Source organism: Marmota monax, unplaced genomic scaffold (assembly GCF_021218885.2).
Source record: "Marmota monax isolate L192 unplaced genomic scaffold, Marmota_monax_Labrador192_F-V1.1 WCK01_AAM20220418_F8-fsc00044, whole genome shotgun sequence".
Classification (NCBI taxonomy): Eukaryota; Metazoa; Chordata; class Mammalia; order Rodentia; family Sciuridae; genus Marmota; species Marmota monax.
In genome coordinates, this window is record NW_026695198.1 from 11,583,377 (window position 1) to 11,605,396 (window position 22,020).

The window sequence follows — 22,020 nt, forward strand, 5'->3', positions numbered from 1 at the left end:
AGTGGTGATAGTATAATGATGGGATTGTGATTTCTTTTTTCAAATCTCTCATTTCCAGTAACCTCACTGTTTTCTGTATCTTCTTATTTCCTATGGAAATACTTCCCTCATGGACAAATATTGAGAAAATTCTCATGCATAATCATTCTTTAGAGGAGTATAAAGATAAATGTAGTAGAACAAAAAACAAATATTTTAGAAAAAAATTTTTTTGAGAGGAAGGAGGTCACTGTGAGTTTACACAGCTAAAAAGAATGTCCTAATTGTCACCAGATGCTTTTAACTGGTTAGATGCCAACAATTGAATAAGCTTCCCTTCTGTATCAGGGCATTTAAGGAGCAGACCTCGATGACTTTCAAGCCCCGGTTAGCATGGAAATAAAAGATGGACCCAATGATGAAATGTTTCTATCATCGCCTAAGTGCTATTAAATAAAGCACTTAAAATGAATGAGAGAGACGAGTAGTCAAGAGTACAGTTGGAAACAAAAATCCTTGGTCCATTGGTCCAGTGCCCACTTGGCAAAGAAATACGTAAGTTTAGAAATCCAAGGGCAATTTCTTGTGTGAAATTTATTGTTTATCCTATTGTACTTATTATGGTTTTATATTTCATTGATCATTTTTGCCTACGAACTTTGTAGTTGCCAAGACTGAATCAGACTTGTTAAATTCTGTATCTTTCTCCTTTACTAGACTATAAGCCTGTTGAAGAAAAGAATGATGTCTTAGGAGTCTTGTGTCCAAAACCCTAGAACAAAATGGTCTTTTAATCCTTATTGTATAAATAAGAGGAATATGTCGCAAACAAGAACATTAAATTTATTTATAAGAATATGTCTTTCTCTAGAAGGGAAAATTGTAAATTAATGGGGTATAACCAACTTGATCCTGTTGTAAGCCAGTCTTTAGGATTGTTGGTTTTTCATCACTATTTTATAAAATTCCTCAATAATTTACAGGAATAGCTTTTTTACTTTTCAAGTTCGTAATAGGCACCATGGTTTGTGATTTTTTCTCATCTTTCCTCAAGGTGTCTGAATGCTTCTGTTTCTCTTAGTGATCAAATCATCAAGTTCCTATTGGCTGACAGCTATGACTCTATGAAATTGTCCTATAAGCATCACAGTAATGAAGATGAAGCAAGTGCAATATTCACACATCTAAGAAGACTCAGAAATGATGAATGAAAGGGTTGAACATGTGGCTTAGGTTTTTGGTCATTTCCTCCCTTTTGGTTATACTTTCTGTGAGGCATGTGTTCAAAGGAAAATTCACAATGTTATATTCCTTGTAATATTTGCTCTGCCCAAGAAACATTTTCAAATATATTTTAGCAGACATGTGACATATACCAAAACCAAATTCTGGTCCTGCTGCCAATAAAGCTTGGCCAGTGCTTCTTCACACAGATGCATAATGTTTACACATAGCATACCTGGCTGCTTTATCATCTACCCACAAAATACATTGCTTCTTCCACATAGGCTGTGGTTTCCAAGGCAACAGAGAGCTCATCTAACAATGAAAGTACACAGATGTAGATTTCCATTTCTTCACGCCAAAATCTAACCACTTTTCTCAAGCCATAGAATTTTTATTTCCCACCAAGAAGGCAAAGTTCAGAATGAAATACTAATAGTAGAAGAATTTTTTAATGTACCAACATAATTTGGAGCTATTAAAAATTTTGGCTCCACAGGCTTTAGAGAAAGGTTGAAAGGAATCATTTGGTAAAGGGTTAAGTACAGAGAATATAAAAGTTATGGCTAGCCCTGAAGGAAGCTAAAAATGCTGTGTGGGGTGAGAAGATCTATCTTGCCTCTACTACTGGAATCTCTTGTTGAGCCAAGTTCCAAATTTTTCCTTTATAGGCAAGTTTATGGAAAATAATATCCACCTCACTTTCCATTCACTCCAGAATACATTCCAATGTTCATTCTCATTTTAGAACTGCTCTTGCAAGGCCAGATATAAGTCCTTTAGCCACCAAATCCCAGTAGTCCCTTGTCCATACATAATAGTCTCATTGACTGTTCCTTCATCCTGCCTCTCCCTTGCCCCCTTCCCTGGATGCTACAATTCCCCAGTTCTCTTCCACCTAAAACCCACCTCCTGTTCTTTGTAGGCGCCTCTTCTTCTGCTAATACTTTAATTATAGTTCTCTCCTCAGCTCTTTAGCTTTGAATTTTACATATCCCCTTAGGCAGTGGTATCTAATACTTGCACAGGAGAATCACCTGGGGATCTTGAAAAATTCCAAAGCCCAGGCCACAACACAGCCCAGTGTCCAGAGTTGCAGGTACCAGTACTACATTCTGAAATTCTCCCAGGAGATTTTAATATGCAGATAAGGTTTGGAAACCACTGCCCTGGAGAGGTCTCTCCTGTCTTAATTAACTCTAGATTGCTGACAACCAAGGTGCTAGGTTTGCACCTCATCCAGGGTTAATCATGTCTTTTACATATACAGTTGGCCTTCCCTATCTACAGGTTCTGCATCCATAGTTCAACCAATCATGGATTGAAACCATTTGGAAAAAAAATGTGTCTGACCATATACAGGTATTTTTTGGTCATTATTCCCTAAGCAATACAGTATAATGACCATCAATACAACATTTACATCATATTAGGTATTATAAATCATACTTAATATACAGAGAATGTTCTTAGGTTATATACAACTACTATGACATTTTATACAAGGCACTTGAGTATATCCATGGATTTTGGCATCTGAGGGTTTCAGACACCAATCCCCCATAGATGCTAAGGGTCATCTGTTCTCAGTTCTCCCTTCATGTGACTTTTCAATTGTATCTCATAATAGGATGAAATTAAAAAGCATTACCAGGACATTCAAACTGTTCATGGCCTATGCTCTACTTACTTCCTAAGCCTCATCCCACGCTGCTCCCTAGTCCTGCTTAAGGCTCCCAGGCACATTCCAGCCCTTCTGCCTAGAACTTCCCTCTTCACCTGCCTAATTCCAGCTGATCTCTTAACACCAAGTCCAGATGGTTCCCTAACATGTCTTCCTCTCACGACCTGGTGGCTTTTGTTGATTGGAACTCTTATCCCATTTATATCTTTTTACTGGTTTATCTTGTCATAGGTAGAAACACATTGGAGGACTGAGTATTTTCTTACCTAATTCGGTGCGCCCTGCTGGCTCACATGATCCTGCCGTCCAATGGTGAGCCCTGCTGGCTCACCTGATCCTTACCCACCAATCAAAAAGACCCCCTGCCAACTGTCAGACCACCCCCGGCTCTATAAATATGCAGAGCTGTTCCTCAATGAACCGGCATTTTCTCCATCGGCAAGCCTTGATGGTTCTTTCAAGTTATCTACCCAGGGTTCAGAGAGAACTGAATGTACTGCATCTCACTATCTGATGAATGGTCAAATAAAAGAAGATGGTGGTTGGAAATTTTTGCATTGAAATTATTTCCAGAAAGCATTTGATCAAATTTGCTTCTTCAGGGAGAGAAGAAAGGCACAGAGACACAGAGCTGTCCTATAGGTGGTCCGGTGTTCCTCCTTTCCTTACGCTCTCTCTTGTTCATCTGGCAGGTAGAACAACTGGGAACACAGTCCAGGTGGTGAGAGCACCTTTCACGACAGAAGACTTGGACAGCTTTGGGGTGAGAAAGGGATAAGGGGCACATAATTGTCACAGAATGATCAAATACCCATCGCTTACCAGGGAGATAAAAGGTGTTTTTGTTGTTGTTGTTGTTTTTGTTTTTTTAAGTTCAGTCTGAGTAAGATCAAAAGATTCAACTGTTGATGCAATTATGCACCTCTGTAAAGTTAATCTTCTATCATTCTTGAAAAATGACGTGAAAGCTACAACTTAAAACAAGTTGTAGGTGAATATTTCTCCCTTTTACATACTGTACTTTGGAACCACAAAAGAAGAAACTGCAATAGAAATGCTCATAATTACAGTGTGCATTAAATAGTACCAATGATAAAACACGATAATTAGGACAAATGGGAGTAATGAGCATATATTTCCCATATGACTTAGAAAGTATCTTTTGTTTTTTATATGACTCCCATTTTCCTGGTAAGTTGTGAACATTACAAAACAAAATATTGGCTATCAAAGAGTTGAAATGTAAGTAACTTTTCCACAACTATCTAATAAAATGCATGTGTGTGTGTGTGTATAAAATATGGGAAAGAATAAAACTATTTCTTCAATGACCAGCTGTGCTGTCTTTCTGTGATCCAAACATCCATTTCTAAGTTTGACTTCTGCACTCTTGTTAGCCAAGAAACACCACAGCCATTCCTGATAATATATGTTCCTCCAATCCTTCTGTATCAATTAATCATCTGTCCTGTGGGGTGCCATTTGTAGTCAGTGATGTCTTTTTAAACCTTTCCTATCATCAGTGGTAGAAAGTAATAAATGCATGCCAATCTCCATTTTATTAAATTAACTTCATATGGATCTTCTCAAAGTCATCCCAAATTATTATCAAAAGATTTATCCACTGGAAATTTCTTTTTCAAGTAACAGACACTGTGGTTTGGGTTAGCTCCATAGGAATGTTACTTGGGGGTGGGGGGCATGTAAGTTAGACAGGCCCTGGACTTGTTTTAAGTTCTAATACTGCCATCTTGAAATTCTTAAGGTTCTCTGCATTTTTATTTTGCAGTTGCAGAGGACCCTACAAATTATGTAGCAGGTCCTCTTGGTAAATCCTCATCAAACATTTTCTAGTGGCTGAAATGTGTTTATAACAAAGTTGGCACTAACAATGAATACAAATTGTGAAAGCTTATTGCTATAGGGAAATTGGCTGATTAGAGAGATGGAAGGCCCATCTACTTTGCCTCAAATAATGGAATTCTGTACAGGTTATTGGAGATGCAGATGAGTCTATATTATGTTTGATATTGCTTCACAATATCCTTTCTCTTTGTTCCTTCTTGTCTCATCAGACCCCATGGGCCATCTCTGCATGGGAATTCTTACTTCTCAGGGTAAGTCTTCTAGTTCAATGTCATCAAAAACTTCAGTCTGGTGACTATATGCTTGAAGCTCCAATATTAGAATAAATACAGAAATGAATGGTCTCTTTTCAGAGTAAAGTATAAGTAATAATGGTGTTTTCAGGGGACATAAGTAATTGACTGACGAAGGTGTTAGAGGGCTGGGGCCTTCCAGAAAAATGAGGTAGTGCAAAGACTCCAATTTCAAATCCCAATTCTTGCCATCAAGTCAGAAAGATTGCAGACATTTGGCTCAAGTGTAACATGCATGAGTTTATTGAAGGGACAGGAAAAGGGAAAGGAGACACACTCAAGGGAGAGAGTGGGTCCTCTCAGAGAAGAGAGGGACAATGTGCCTCTCTTGCATCCCAGTTTTATTGGGAATCCCAGAGACGTTTCCAAAGAGTCCCACTCAGGTTCACCTCTTGACTTTTGACTGACAGCGGGATGACATCAGACTTTCAAGTACCCACTTCCATGACAACTCTAGGTTACTTTGTCCCATGCTGACCAGTTCTAATTGGATTCTTAACCACAAATTCTTACAGATTTTATGGTTAGGAGGATTTATCCTTATCTCCCTGTAGGAGTTATAAAAGCCTCCCTCTTCAGGGACACTTGCATTCCTCTTATCAACATTATTTGAAGCCTGCATTTCTCCTGCAGGTAACAGGTAGTTTGCTGAGAAACGTGATATATTCTGTACACTTAATCCAGGCAGGGCTGCAGGTAAATTGCTTCTTAGGAAAGAAAGCATGTGGAGATCAGCAGAGTGGGCCCATTCTACAGAATTATGCCCTTAACCTCATGTTCCCACCATTTACTTCTCTCTATCCCCTATCAAAGAGAGATTAACAGACTGACAGAGTTAATGGGTGTGTTAAACAAATGTTTGAGTATTAATGTTTCCTTCTCAAAAAAGATTTAAACTAGTTCAACAGTGTATATTTTTATTTCTGGCATGGATTGATTAGCACCCTATATTGATAATTATCTTGCCTCTGAATTTGTACCTAATTGGTAAGAATTGAGATGTCATTGGGATGTAGGCCTTTAGATAGTTCAGCAAAGAAAGAGAAACAAGCTTTTTTCATATGAGACATTTACTAAATTTTCTTTGAGACTCACATAGAAGGAGTTTATACAATAGACCCTAAACTGTTGCTGTGGTTAGAGAATAATTTCTGCTCAAATTGATATAAGAATGAAAGACAAGTTTTCTGTAATTTTTAACTGGGGAGTGAACCCATGGGCTCTCTCTCACTGAGCTACATCCCCATTTCTTTTTATTTTTTTATTTTGAGACAGGGTCATGCTATATTGCATAGGCTGGTCTCCAATTTGTGAACCCTCTTCCCCAGCCTCCTGACTACCTGGGATTATAAGTGTGTGCCACAGCATTCAGCTTAACTTACCTTTTTATAAGTGGTATGTGAAACCAGTCTAAAGTATTGTGATCTTAAAGTTAGATATGTTCAAAATCACCATGTTAGTCAGGTTTCCATCATTGTGTCAAAACACCTAAGGAAAACAACTTAGAGCAGGAAAGATTTATTTTCACTCATGGTTTCAGAGGTTCTACAAACCTTTGACTCTATCACTGTGGTCATGTGATGAGGCGGAATATCATGGGGGTTTTGGCAGACCAAAGTTGATCACCTCATGGCAGCCACATGCAGGAGGTGTGTAGGGATGACACAAAATAAACCCTTCAAAGTCATGTCCCCAGTGACCTAACTTCTCCAACTACTACTCCCCACCTCCTAAAGTGTTTACCACCTCCCAATAGCATCACCTGCTGGGGACAAAGCGTTCAACAAAGGAGCCAGAGGGAGGGTGTTTCAAATCCAAAGAGTCATCTTTCTTTAACTCTAAGCCCTATCATTTGTTGCCCTAAGAGATACTTGACTTAGCTAGGTCTGACTTATCTCACTCATAAGAACCCGGAGAAGCAGCTACCAGGAAACCTCATGCACAATGAAGAAAAAATTTGAAAATAAGGCAATTAATGGTATTGCAGCAACAAATACAGAAAATCTTTTTTTGTTTGTTTGTTTGGTACCAGGGATTGAACTCAGGGGCATTAACACTGAGCCCCATCTCCAGCACTATTATGTACTTTTATTTAGAGACAGGGTCTCACTGAGTTGCTTAGCACCCTGCTTTTGCTGAGGCTAGCTTTAAAACTCATGATATTTCATATTTCTGTGTCAGTCTTCTGAGCTGCTGGGATTACAGGCATGTGCTATTTATTACACCTGGCAAAAAGTCTTAATGCTTTGTTTTAAATTTTTTATTTTAAATACAGATAATCAACATTTGTTAAATGAAAGTAAGTGGATTATGGGAACAATCATAGTTCTCAAAAAGGGTAAGGGGTGATGTCACCAAATGTGCCTAAAGACACTTTGAAAAATGCACATCTACCTAGAATTACTAAACCAGGATATTCTGCCAAGGAGCCTGAGAGTCGTTCTAAGGTTAGGGCTTGGTTTGTCCTCCACAGGTTCATTGTGGTGGCCCTGGGAGGTGATAGAACCTTCAAGAGGTGGGGATTAGTGTGAAGAAATAAGATAACTGAGGATATGCTGTCAGAAACAATTGTTGTTGATTTCTTCAGAGTGGGTTCTATGAAAGCAAAGCTACCGCATGAACTTGGTGTCTTCTGCACATAGCCATCTTCTTTCTATTTTTCTGCCATATTGTGACCCATTCAAGGGAACCCTTCAGAATCTGAACTGATATTGCTACCAAATCTTGGACTTTCAGACTGCAAAACTGTAAGTTCAATAACTGTCTTTTCTTTATAAATACTGTGCCTCAGATATTTTGTTATAGCAGCAAAAACTGACTAATACAAGTCCATATTTTTATAAAGCCATTCACATAATTCTTTTTGTAAGGAGGAGTTGCTGGGGATTGAACCCAGGCTTGTGCATACTGAATAAATGCTGAGATACATCCCAAACCCTGTAATTCTTGTAATCAGACAAGTGTGGGGAAACCTAATGGCAGTGGTTCTTAATGGCTGGAAGACTTGTTATTCAGATGTTTGGAAAATAGCTTGACAATTTGCATTTCTAGTCAGTTCCCAGGTAATAAACAGAGAGGCTGCCATAAGAACCACACTTTTTGAGAAACCACTGGTTTTAAAAGGCCATTGTGTTGTCTTCTGTTATAGTCTGCAAGGCACACATGGTTCCATGCCTTTAAGGCATGTGTATCCTCTCCAGTCTTGTTGCTCTTTCTCCCAAATCCTACAGAACCTTTCATGAAAAGAGATTTCAATGCTATGCATAGGTTAGATTCCAGCCTGGTACTTGAAAGCATGATGTCCCACAGGGGTAAAGATCTCCTTCCTTTGCCAGGAAAAACACCAGCTCTTGCCGTAACCCCAGGCCCAAAAGTAATAAGCATTTTAAGGACAAAGCCTAAGCGACTGTCATACTCAGATGCAGACAGAGATGGAGGAGAGGGGTAACAGGATCATCTGGACAGCCTCACCACGAACTCAGGAACTCAGAGCCTAGAGAAGCTTATGGTGTAGGTCATATTTGCCACACTGTTTTCTTTAAGAATAGGACTAAGAGGAATATGGTATTTGAATAAGTAGTTTGAATAATTAGGTGGAATATGTTTTTGTTTGTTTTCCCCACAGAGAAGGAAGAAAGGGAGTTTTTTGTTTGTTTTTTTGTACTGGGAATTGAATTCATGAATTCAGGGGCACTTAACCACTGAGACATTCCCAGCCATATTTTGTATTTTATTTAAGACAGAGCCTCTCTGAGTTGCTTAGGGCCACACTAAGTTGCCGAGGCTGGCTTTGAACTTGGAATCCTCCTGTTTAAGCCTCCAAAGCCACTGGGATTACAGGCATGCACCACTGTGCCTGGCTTCCTGGGAAGAGTTCTTGAGGGAGGTTGGCAGTCTCTGTGCAGATATTTGTGCGTATGTGTTTGTGTGTGTGTGTATGTGTGTGTGTGGTTATATGAGTGTGTAGACAGTCAAGGAATATGGTATGTGAGGATGGCAGGGTGATGCCAACATTACCAGCCAAGCCAGATCTTTGAAACTGTTAGCTACATCTTTTTTCTAAGGCTCCTCTTTCATCCATGATTAAGTTGACCTATAAATGTCTTGTTCTAATTAAGTTCACTTTCATCTGAGTATTTATCTATCAGTAGCCAGAGGTATCAGAACCTTGATCCCTCTCCAGGTTGTTACTATTCACCTCACCCTGGTTAAACACAAGTCTTAATTCTTGAATAATGTGAGTGATGTTAAAGCAAACAAACAAACAAAAAAAACTGTTGCATTTCAGAATTCTAAATAGATTTTATAGATTAACTTTGAGATTATAAATTTCCAAACTGCCTACCTAAGATTTTATTTTAATAACTGCAAATATGCTTCCAAGAGAAAAGTAGAAAAAGCTTGGGAAATCAGTCAAACAAATATTTTGCTTAGGAATCATTTTTTGTCCTGTGGTTATTCTGGAAGCTAAACAGATGTTTATGGTACAAATATAGAATGACCTGCCTTACTCCTTTGCAGCTGTGTGACTCCATAGCAATGTGACAATTCTAAAGAACAGGCAACAGTGAACACAGTTAATCATAAAAAGAAGAAAAAAGCAGGGAAGAGGTAATAATCAATCTCTAGCATTGTGCTAGCCACAAATTTGTTCAGTTTTTCTTCATCTGAGAATGCTTTTGTATCTTCTTTATTTTTTCAGGATATTTACACCAGATTTAGTATTTACAGATGACAGTTCTTTTATTTCAATACTCCAAAACTGCTGTGCTACTTGCTCTTTGCCTTCAGGGATTTTGATGAGAAGTTTACTGCCATTTGAATTGGTGTTCTATGAATAATGTGTCATTTCTCACTGCTGCTTTCAAAATTTTTAATTGGTATTTAGCTTGCAGAAGTTTAATTATGATGTTTGTTGGCATGGATTTATTTATGTTTATTCCACTTGGCCTTTTCTAAGCTTCTCCAATGTTTAGGTTTAATAGTTTTCACCAGATTTAGGAAGTTTTCATTCATTCTTTTTTGAATTTTTTTTCTTAATCTTCATCTCTTTCTGGGACTATCAATGTTACATCTTTTGTTATGGTCCCACCAGTCTCTGAGACTATGCATTTTATGCAGCCTGTATTCTGTTGTTCACATTGGGTGCAGTTTATTGTCCTGTCTTCAAATTTACTAATTCCATTCTCTTTCTTCTCCGGTTATACTATGGAGCTCATCCAGCAATTTTTTTTATAGTTGGTTACTGTATTTTGCATTTCTATAATCTCCATTTGGTGAGGGATTTTATGGTAATACCTATGCTTTGCCAAGATTTTCTATTTTTTTCATTTGTTTCAAGAGCATGTATAATTGTTTGTTGAAGCATAGTTATGAAAGTTGCTTTTAGAGCCCTTGTCAAATGATTTCAACATTTGATTCAACTCTGTGTCAGTATCTATTGATTTCCTGCCATGATTTTCCCCATTTGTGGCATGACATGTGATCTTTCACTGTATCTTAGTATGGATATTTAGGACACTCTGATCCTAGATCCTATTTAACTTTTTAAAAATTTTTTTTTTTATTTTTTAAAGCAGGCAGTACCATTGTTGTAGGGACAAATGAGGCAAGGCACTGAAGATAGCAGGAAACAGTTTTGTTTGGTTGCAGCCAGGTTCAGAGGGCACAGCTTTTGCTGTAATTAATCAATCCCCTGAACCCCAAGTTCAGGGAGTTTCAGAGTTTTATACCCAGCATGTAAGGGGAGGGGTTCAGAAGTTCACAGTCTGCAGAAGTTCACATAAAAGCAGCTTTTTCTTTCACTGTTCTGGACATGTTAACTCTTCAAGGACGACACCTGAGAAGGAGAGAGCTTCTTCTCCCCTTTCTATCTTCCCCCTGCCAGCTGTTACCATGGAGCCCATTTGTAACTTAAAAATGTAGACATCTCTGTGAAGCCCAGCTCAAGGCCAGAGGCCTTGTTTGCACATTTCTTCAAAGTACTACACTGGATACATTTGTAAAAGACTAGTAAGGGGTGTCCAGCACCTGGAATGCTGGTATCTTCTCGGCCAGTGGCCAAGTAAACAGGGTGACACAAAAATAGGAAGTTTATCTACTTTGGACTCTTTTTCTGACAGTCCTAAAATCAGCCATGGTGAAGAGGGCTTTTCTGTGGAGAAAGGGGGTGCCACTTCACCATCATTGAGGTAAAGCCCTAGGATTAAGTGGGTATGTACATTCAGTTTCCTAGTTTCCTTCTGGAACCCTCAGACAGCATCCCCACCTCCTCAGCAAGGTGGGGCATGGACTCACACTGTTTAATTGCCAACAGGTGGTTTGAAATAGAGTTTTCTTTCCTCTTTGGTCCCACTGACTTCTTCCTGTGACAGTGGAGTACCTACTCACACTACCTTGTTGCTTCCAAGTGGGATGGAAGATCAGCGCTCCACTGGGCCCTGCTGATAGGAGGGATGGGGTGGAGGATTGACTAACATCATTTTTGTGCTACAGGTTGAGGTTGCAGCTCCTGATTGGCCCCCCTGATACAAAGAAGAGTATCAGGGGGGCCACAGAGTGCTAGCTACCCCCGACTCCCTGCACTTCCCTGCACCTCAGTGGTAGGCAGGGGTGAGGTTCTGCTCCCCGCTGGGCTCTTCTGAACACAAGTTGGGCAGGCTGGGAAGACAGTGCTAAGTAGCCATCATTTATATCAACTTTCATCTTCTTGAGCCTCAGCTTCCTGATGGACTCACTCTAGGCTAGTGGGAAAACTAGAATACTGCCTGCTTCTGACAGGTAAAAGATAGAAAATATGCTAGTTTCCTGCAGATATCCACCCCCTCTAAGAAATCAAGTTGTTGTCACCTGCTCTTACAAAGGGGGTATGGAAGATACCCACTGCTTATAGAAACCTGACTACACTTCCACGTTGGATAGTGTATTACAACATGTCATCTGGTCCCCTGGCATTGAGGATAAGTTTAAAAGTTTAGCTTCTCACTAGGCCCAGCTAAAGAGTGACATGGGTTTCCATTGGTGCTTGATTGGGGGAAGGGTAAGTGTATTAGTCAGCTCAAGCTACTGTAACAAAATAGCACAAACTCATGGCTTAAAACAAAGAAATTTGTTCCATCATTGTTCTGAAGTCTGTGTAGCCCAAGATCAAGGTTAAGACAGGGTTCAACTTCTTGAAAGGGCTCTCTTCCTGGAATATGAGCAGCTACATCCTCACGTCTTGTTTCTTACATGATCACATGTACACAGATGCAAAGCCATGTGAGGATACAGTGAGAAAACATTTATCTACAAGCAAGAAAGAGAGCCTTCACTGGAAACCAATCTCCAACTGAACACTGATCTTGAACTATCCAGCCTCCAGAATAATGAGGAAATCAATTTCTGTTGTTTAACCCACACAGTCTGTGGTATTTTGTTATGGTAGCCTCAGTTGACTAATACAGATTTTAGTACCACGAAGGGGGGTACTGATGTACTAAAAATGTGAGTGCTTGAAAATGCCTAGATTTCCATGAAGGCACAGGTGGTAGAAATATGAACATTAGAGGCAATTCTGATGAGGTCTCAGACAGAAATGAGACACAGCATATGGGAAACTGGAGATAAGGTGATTCTTGTTGTAAATGGCAAACAACCTGGCTAAATTATTTTGTAGTGTTTTGTGGAAGGTAGAACTTGAGAGTCATACAATTGGACATTTAGCAGAAGAGACTGCTAAAGCAAATATTGAAAGTGTGACTTGTGTCTTCCTGATTGCTTATAGTAAAAGGCAAGGAGAGATGAACTGAAAAAAAGGCATTTTTTCAGGAAAAAAAAAAAGAAAAATGAAAAAGAACAAGACATAGAGATTTAGGAAATTCTCAGCCTGTCCATATTGCAATATGAGAAAGTGTTTTCTGAAGAGAGAACCAAAAATGTAACTAGACTACAACTGGATAAGATGGTTAAGGGTTTCTATAAGCAGAGACACTATCAGTGTTCAGTGAAGGGTATAAACATGGGTGGCCAAAGAAAACTAAAGGAGGTGGACAGAAGTCTGTAATTTTTCCCAGATTCTACTGGTTGGGGTCAAACAGAACTACTTGGCTGGAAATGTGCACTATCCTTCAAAAAGGGAAAGAAAGGTCACAAAGTCAATTCAGGGATGCTTAGGACTTCCATTCCCACAGCAAGCCAAGTACCTAGGCCTGGGTAGTGAGGCTACCCCTGTATTGGGGGTAGGGCCACTATCATAGTTCGGGCTAGAGTTACTCAGAGCTGGGTCCTCACAATGAATAATACCAAATAGATCTTTGGTTGCTAGTCTACCTATTTTCTAGTTTACTTTGGCCAAGGGAATGATCTTTTTCTGTCCATGCTATTGGTGATTCTGGATTTGAGATCCTGCAAACCTCCTATCAGAATATGTCAGACATAAGTAAAACCATGTTGCTCTTCAAGTCCCAGTGACTCTAGACAGCTAGCCTTCTAATTTCTAACCTTCCAGTGGCTTCTCTGCTTGTCAAGCTATATTGTAGAGTTTGTAGTTTTATGAATACCTGCAAAGAATGCGACTGTTTCACTTTGTCAGAATCAAAAGTTTCTATTGTCCTTGGAAGATCAGAAAATGTACTGAGGTAGTAGGAAAATGAATACAGATCTAGAGGAATTTCCAGCGTGAATGGGAATCTTTGAGGCATGTACTTTCCATTTCTTTAATTGGTTTATTTGCTAGTATTTCACAGTGGTACTGTTTGACTATTACCTCTTTCTTAAGTCCTAGATGCTGCTGAAAGAATTTTTGTCTACAATTCTAAGCCCCAATGTCTCCTTCAACTTATTTATCTGAAATGGATAGAAGACAGGAAAAGAAGGAAAGTGTCAACTAGCAAATAAGTCTTACTATTTTTTTTAAATCTCATTGTTCTCTAACAACCTTCTCTAACAACATTCATCAAACTAATAATCATGAGGGAAAGTAGAAAAATTTGTCTCCGGGAAGATAATATTTTTGGGCAACCCAGGACTGGCTAAATGAAAAATGGTAAAAGATACAAATGGTTTTAAAACTCAAAATGCTTTCTTGACAATTGAAACAGAACTTCATCATTCAGTCGATAATCACAGAGCTAAGTTAAATTTAAAGAATGTCACCTTGAATTTCAGAAAAGCTTCTCTCTATACCAACTGGGAATGTTTTTAGAGTTTTACACAAATCAAATTTCAAAAGAATAATGACCGGCCAGGCTCCATGTTACTGGTTTGTAGGCCCAGCACTGGGAAGGCTGAGGCAGGCGGATCACTTGAGACCATCCTGGACAACAAGCGAGACTTTGTTTCCAAAAAAATAAAAAGAAAAAAAAAACTAACCAGGAAAAACATGTGAAATTTCATTTTGCACCCATTAGAAGCTTTTAAATGAGGTTCTAGGGTTAATAAGAAAGAAAAGTTGAAAGAAAAATCATTTTTTGTGTTTCTGATAATGACTTTCTTTCTTTCTTTCTTTTTTAAACTTAGGAGTGAGCATCTTATTTTCAAATTAAAACTTGCCTTCTTAGGATTTCATATTTTAAAAGCCTTGAATGATATCACATTTTACCAGAGAGAGAGATTTATTTAAGCCTTTGTGGTAGAGATATCCCTATTTTAGCACCTCATTAGATTACAATGAACTGAAGTAAATAATACATAGTAGCTTCTCTCAGGACAAAAACATGCTATTTGGTGCTTCTTTGTGATGCTAGAATGGAAATGGTCACAGGCCACTGGGGCTCCAGGGATCACATGCTGTGTGTAATGGCTTTACACAGTTGGATCAACTTCATTATCTTTAGAAACCATTTGGAAGAACTTGTCTGTCTATAAATCACCAGACTTACAAGAGGATTATTTTTTTTAATGTGATTGGTCTATTAGATAATCTTCAGTTTTCTGTAAAATAATTAAGGAAAAGTTGAATATTGCTAAAATGGGCTCTCTGCAGGTCCTCTTTTATTCCCCAATTCACCATCATCCTTGGTCTCTCCCACTCTCATTTTACCCACTCAGAGAGCCTGGAAACACATATGCATTTTATGGGAACATATCCCACATTTTTCAAAAGTCAAGGGAGATGATGCATTATTATGATCCCAATTCAAATAAAATGCCAACTATATTTGTCACTCAAGTATAAAAAACAGTAAATTAACCCCAGTCAAAATGAATGACATTACATTTCATCATAGCTTCATTTTCTGATTGAAACCCAGTGTTCCTCTTTATTTATGGGTTGTGTATCTTCAGATTCAACCAACTGTCATGAGAAATATTGGGGAAAAACTGAATTCATGCTGAGTATGTCCATGTTCTTTATTTTTGTCATTATCTCTAAATAATATAGGATAGTACCTATTTACATAGCATATCCATTGAATTAGGTATCATAAGCAATCTAGAGTTGAAGTAATGTGATTAAGCTATATGTAAAACTGCATTATTTTATGAGGGACTTGAGCATCCATGGATTTTGGTATCTGTAGGTGGTCCTAAAACCAATTATTGAAAGATGGGGAGGAATGACTTTACTATGGAACAGAGACAATATTGAGGTAGGAGTTTAGGGACAGCAAGATGGCAAGGCAGAATACAAGGAAAATGCTGGTGGGAGTAGAAAACAGGAAGATGAGTCATCATCATTACCCTGTTTAGGATAAGTCCCATTACCATAACAACTCCAGTCACTGAGGGCTTATCACCATGGCAACTTTCTCCACCAAAGAGCTTATTGTCATGGCAACTCGCACCCCAGGTTCTGTATTCTAATCAGACTAAAATCAAGTAACCAATAGGAACTATATTCTAATTAGGTGAAAATAAAGTAACCAATAGGAATAAGTGAGGCAAAGTCTTAAGTCAGGTCCTTGGTGAAAGCAACTAGGCACTGAGGATATGAAAGACAAGACTCATTCAAACATCAGAGGAGGGACTTTGAGCTTCTCTCTCTTGGTCTCTCTGCCTACTCCCCTATAATTACTTCCACTTTCAATACCTATTCTCTGCTTGTTACTTCTGCATGTCTTGTTCATTTCTTTATTCTGGTCACCAAGAACCTGGATCCCAACAGGACTCCACACATGGATCAGTATTAGTGCAGTGGTTAAGAGTATGAGCTCAGTATTTCAATTACCTGAACCTGATTCCCAAGCCCACCACTTCCTAGACCTGCGTAAACTCAGAAAATTCACTGACCTTTCTGAAAGCAAGCTTCACTTTTCATACTTGTGAAATGGGAGGTTCCTATAGGAGGCACCATGGCTCTTACCCCTGGTTGCACATGGAAATTGTATGGGCACATTAAAGAATACAGATGTTCTGGGTTCCCCTTCCAGAGACTGGGAATTCCTTGCTGTGAGAGGGGTCCAGACATTATCAGGTTTCACTCTTCCCATCCACAGGGGAATCCAGTGTACAGCTAAATTTGAGACCCATGATTTGAACACAATGACTGAACAAGCAGCCCAGGTATCACTTGGAAACTTATTAGAGATGTGGACTCTCAGATTAAGCCCCAGAGTTATTGTATCGGTGACTTTCAAATCCCCAGGGTATTTTTCTACATGGTAAAGTTTGAGAAACTCTGGTCTAAAGATTGTTGTGCAAATTAAATGTAAGAATCCATCTAAACTGCTTAGAACAGTACCTGGCATGTAGGAAACTAAATCTAAGTTAGCTATTTTATGTTTGATACCTCTTCTATCATTTCGTTGATTTAAAAAAAAAATTCTCTTTTCAGCCTGTCTTCTCATTTAACTATAAAAATCTTTTATGAGAGCTACTGTTAACTGGTTCATTTTCCCACCCTGAGTGCCTAGGGTAGTGTCTGGAATATGAAATATGCAAGCAGTAAGTATTTGCTGAAAGGACAAGGGACACATAAGATTAGAGACTTTGTATTAGGGTTTGGGAATTGTTCTCTATTACTGGTCCTGCCATTCATCCCTTATGCATCCTGAACAGAGGCATTCTAGATTAAAACTTCCTTTTCTTGCCTGTACATTGGAGGAATAGGCATATAATCTCCAAATGCCCCTGCAGTTCTGACCCAAAGGAATTCTATGATGCATGTATACATGGACCCTTTTTTGGGTAGAGCTTTTGTTTGTTTTTCTATTGCCTATTCAAGAACCTGATTTTTCTGTCATTTTAATTAAGTGGGAGGGTATGAGGAAGGCAGAGTCTGGCTGTTGTTTTGCAGATTAAATGTACATATCAATATGGAGCAGCTTTCATTCATCCTTGCCTAATAGAATAATCTGGAATCTTAAAATACTGAAGCCCAAAGCTGACCTTTAAAAACTTCTGATTTAATTGCTTCTGCAAAGGATTCTGGGACAGGTATTTTTTAGAAGCTCTTTAGTTGATCTAAAGTGCATTCAGGGTTGAGAACACTGCTAAACGTGATGCCTCATACTGCATAGATTTTTTAAATTTTTATTTACTTTTTTTTTCTTCATATGAATATTGAGAGCCAAATATTTAGACAAGGAATAGCTTGAGGCTTTAATAAAACATTTGGTTCTTCAGTTGTTTCATGTGCTATTGAGACTCTTCTTTTTCACTGTCTCTGCCCAATTTGAAGCCCTTATGATTGTGAGATTGGTATGTGACTCTGAGTGAGTTCCAGGGCTTTGTTCTTAATCATATATACAAGCCTAGTATGTTAGCTTTCTGTCACTATGACAAAGTACCTGAGATAATCAACTGGTAATGAGCAAAGATTTGTTTTGGCTCATAGTCTCAGACATTTCTGTCTATTACCACTTGGCTCCATTGTCTTTAGGTCTGTGGTTAGGCAAAGCATCATGGTGGGGAGTATATGGTAGAACAAAGTTGCTCACATCATGGCAGCCAGAAAGGAGAGAGAGAGGGAAGGGGATTGAGGGAGAAAGAGAGAGAGAAAGAGAAAAAGAGAGAGAGAGAGAAAGTAAAGGGTTAGGTTTTCAATATCCCTTTCAAATACACACAATGACTACTTCCTTCACGTAGGTTCCAACTCCTACAGTTTTCAACACCTCTCAGTATCCCATTAAGTTATGAAATCATAAATGGACTAAAATCATAAATTTTATGAAATCATAAAATCCATGTATGAGGTCAGAGTCCTTAATGTAATTACTTCCCAAAGACCACACCTCTGAACATCGCTGCCTTGAGGACCAAGTCTTGAGCATATGAATTTTTGAGGGACATTTCAGATCCAAACCATAAAATCTAGCAAATTGGAGCTTTAAAAATATGTGTGTGGACATATATGCACATATGTTATGTATATGTATGAGAAACAGGGCTTGTACATGTGTTTGAAATCATAGTTTTGTTTCTGTTATAAACAATAGGCATTCTATAATAACCCATTCCAATTCTATTTCATAGGTATTTTGTATCCATAGCCACAGCAAACATGAGTTATTCATTTCCAGGATTATATAATATTATTTGAGAAACCAAAGAGAAACTGAATTGTTCTGTCTTTACATTAGGCCATAAAAATCATATTTTTACTTTATGTCCATCTTTGGACCTTTACCCCTAAACTTACTAAGCTGAACAATGTGTTGATTCAGATATTATAAGGTAAAGGTGTCATTTGAGTTGAAATGAATGGATATTCTGAATGCTTTGTTTCTAGATTTTTTTCCACTCTACCTAGAGAAATAAATGTAGTTAGCTTTTATGAAATAATGTATTCCTGTTAAACGATCACTAGACATGTACATTACTATCCAGAGTCCCCAGTGATGAAGCATGGTATTTTCTGTCTTTTTTCTCACAGAACATAAATCATGTATTGACATTTTGACTAATAGTATTTCAATCCCAAGAGTAAGGGATATATTTCAAGGTAATTATTTGCAGTATACTTTGTTTCATACTGGAAAATAGAGGGGACTTGAAGTCGGAGCCATTTTTCACTGTCATGTATGATTATATTTCATGATTTGCATTTTCTCTTTTTTGGTGGAAATAACATAGCTCTAGAGACAGTTCTAATAGGAAGTTGTTTTTAAAATACAGAACTAGTCTATTTGAATAGTTTGGTCTCAGGAAAGCACCTAGACAAATGCAGAACGTCTGGCTTGGGAAAAACAGCTCTACGATAGGTTTATGTGAAACAATGCGGCATACAGTACTGGCACAAATCAATGCAGGATAGCTCTTCGGCTAATGATACAGGGACTAGCCCAAGACCCTAGGTTCAGAGGGGGTTAGGGAATAGGCAGGAATCATCCCAAGGGCTTCAGGCCATAAGGTACTGTTCATTCATGGAGAGGCTGGATTTGCAGTTATGACAGACAGACCTGGGGCAGGTGACATGCTCCCAAACTGGGTGGTTAAAGTAAATAAGTTGCTGAGGGCCAAAAGGATGTGTTAAAGAGACACATGAATCCTGAAGCGTCAACCAAAAGTTTCCTCAGTATGCAACAGAACATTCTGACAGAGCCTAGGCTGAAGGTGTGCATGGCCTCACTTCAAAGAGAACAATGAGAGACTCTTCCTAAGAGAATCATAGCACCATTCAGAGGAGCATCCGTCCAATTCTTCAGAATCTAAGGGAGTGAAACTTGGGTAAGCAACTGTAAGAGGAACAGGAAAGGCTGGAGGTGATGCATTAGGAGATATTCCAGCTTTGTTAACCAACCCCCCTAAGAAAATGGTGAGCTTTGCAAACGGTAGAATTTTGGATATATCAAGTGAACAAACATATCTTTGTTGATTGATTTTAATTTTTCTCTCTAAACATTAATATTAGAAAAGAACATTCCTAGAAACCTGATTGCGTTGTTTCAAAGAGTCAATTTTTAGAGATTCCTAGAAGTTACTTTTCTTTCTTTGTGTTCTCTCAGGTCATTGGTCTGATCATACATTCTAAAAGTTTCCAATAGGACAGTAGATCTCAAGTTACCACCTTATGTTTTTCAGATTCAAATCTTTATAGGACTCTTCTTTACTCAAAAGGTACTAATGAATTTTCCACGAATCCATTTGCTTATTTTTTAAATTTGAAAAATGTGTTGTGTTTGGCCTTAGTGGAATGATTAAGGCAGTGAGATTTAATTACATCTTATCCTTTTTTAAAAATTTCATTTAATTACATCTTATCTTTTTTTTTTTTTTGAATTTCACTTATTCCTTAACCATGTCTATTTTCAGTTTCATTTTTAAAAAATACTGTTTAAAGATAAGGCATTTTTGACATCCATAGGAAATAAATATGAAAATATATTGAGCCTCTTGATAAAAATACAGAAGTGTTTGACATATTTCTTCAGAATCATATTTATTTCATGAGCAGTTCATCAGAATTACATCAGAATAACACTGGAGATCTAGAATAGTTTGCTCAGAACCCTATCAATTACATAGTGTAGGGAAATAAAAAATCCTACCTTTAGTGTTCTGCAAATAATAAAAGTGTACTGCTCATGGCCTCTTGGACTTCTGGGCTCTTTGTTCTATGTATGTTGCCTCTGGGCTCCACTGATTTAACCCAAATATGAGACAAAATTGACTGAAAGAATTTATTTACATGAACTGAACCGGGTAGACCTCCCTGAAGATTCCAGGTAGGAAATAAGGATTTATTCCAAAATAATGAAAACAGCATTCATTCATGTTATAGGCATTAACATTAAAACATGGCAAGGTTCACTGGCTTCTCAATTCATCCAGCTTGCTCCTTCTCTGAAGGCTCCCTGCCTTCCTTTTCTCTCCATCTTCATCCTGGGAGGAAAATCACAAATTCCTCTGCTGATCATGAAATTCATTTGGAAAAATAAGAGACCCAAAATAGCCAAAGCAATCCTTAGCAAGAAGAGTGAAGCAGGAGACACCACAATATCAGACCTTAAAATATTCTACAAAGTTATAGTAACAAAAGCAGCATGGTATCGGCACTAAAATAGACATGTAGACCAATGGTAGAGAACAGAGGACACAGAGACAAACCCACTTAAATATAGTTATCTCATAATAGACAAAGGTGCCAAAAACATATTGGAGAAAAGATAGCCTCTTCAAAAAAGGGAGACTGGGGAAACTGGAAATCTATATGCAGCAAAATGAAACTAAACCCCTACTTCTCACCATGCACAAAACTTAACTCAATGTGGATAAAGAACCTAGGAATTAGACCAGAGAACCTGCACTTAATAGAGGAAAAAGTAGGCCCAAATATTCATCATGTTGGATTAGGCCCCAACTTCCTTAACAACACCCCTACAGTGCAAGAAATAAAATCAAGAATCAATAAATGGGGTGGATTCAAAGCTTCTCCTCAGCAAAAGAAACAATGAGGTGAAGAGAGAGCCTACATTTTAAGAGCAAATTTTTGCTACATGCATGTCAGATACAGCACTAATCTCCAGGGTATATAAAGAACTCAAATAACTTCACACCAAACAAACAACCCAACCAATAAATGGGCTAAGAAGTTGAACAGACACTTCTCAGAAGAAGATATACATTCGATCAACAAATATATGAAAAAATGTTCAATATCTCTAGCAATTAGAGAAATGCAAATCATCTCATGCCAGTCACAATAGCAGTTATCAAGAACACAAACAATAAGTATTGGCAACAATGTGGGGGAATAGGCACACTCGTTCATTGCTGGTGGGACTGCAAATTGGTGCAACCAATATGGAAAGCAGTAAGGAGATTTCTTAGAAAACCTGGAATGGAACCACCATTTGACCCATTATCCCACTCCTTGGCCTATACCTATACTTAAAGGACTTAAAATCAGCATACTATAGTAACACAGCCACATCAATGTTTATAGCAGCTCAATTCATAATAGCTAAGCTGTGGAACCAACTTAGATGCCCTTTAATAGATGAATGGATAAAGAAACTGTGATATATATATATATATATATATATATATATATATATATATATAATGGAATATTACTCAGCATTAAAAGAGAAAAAAATTATGACATTTCAG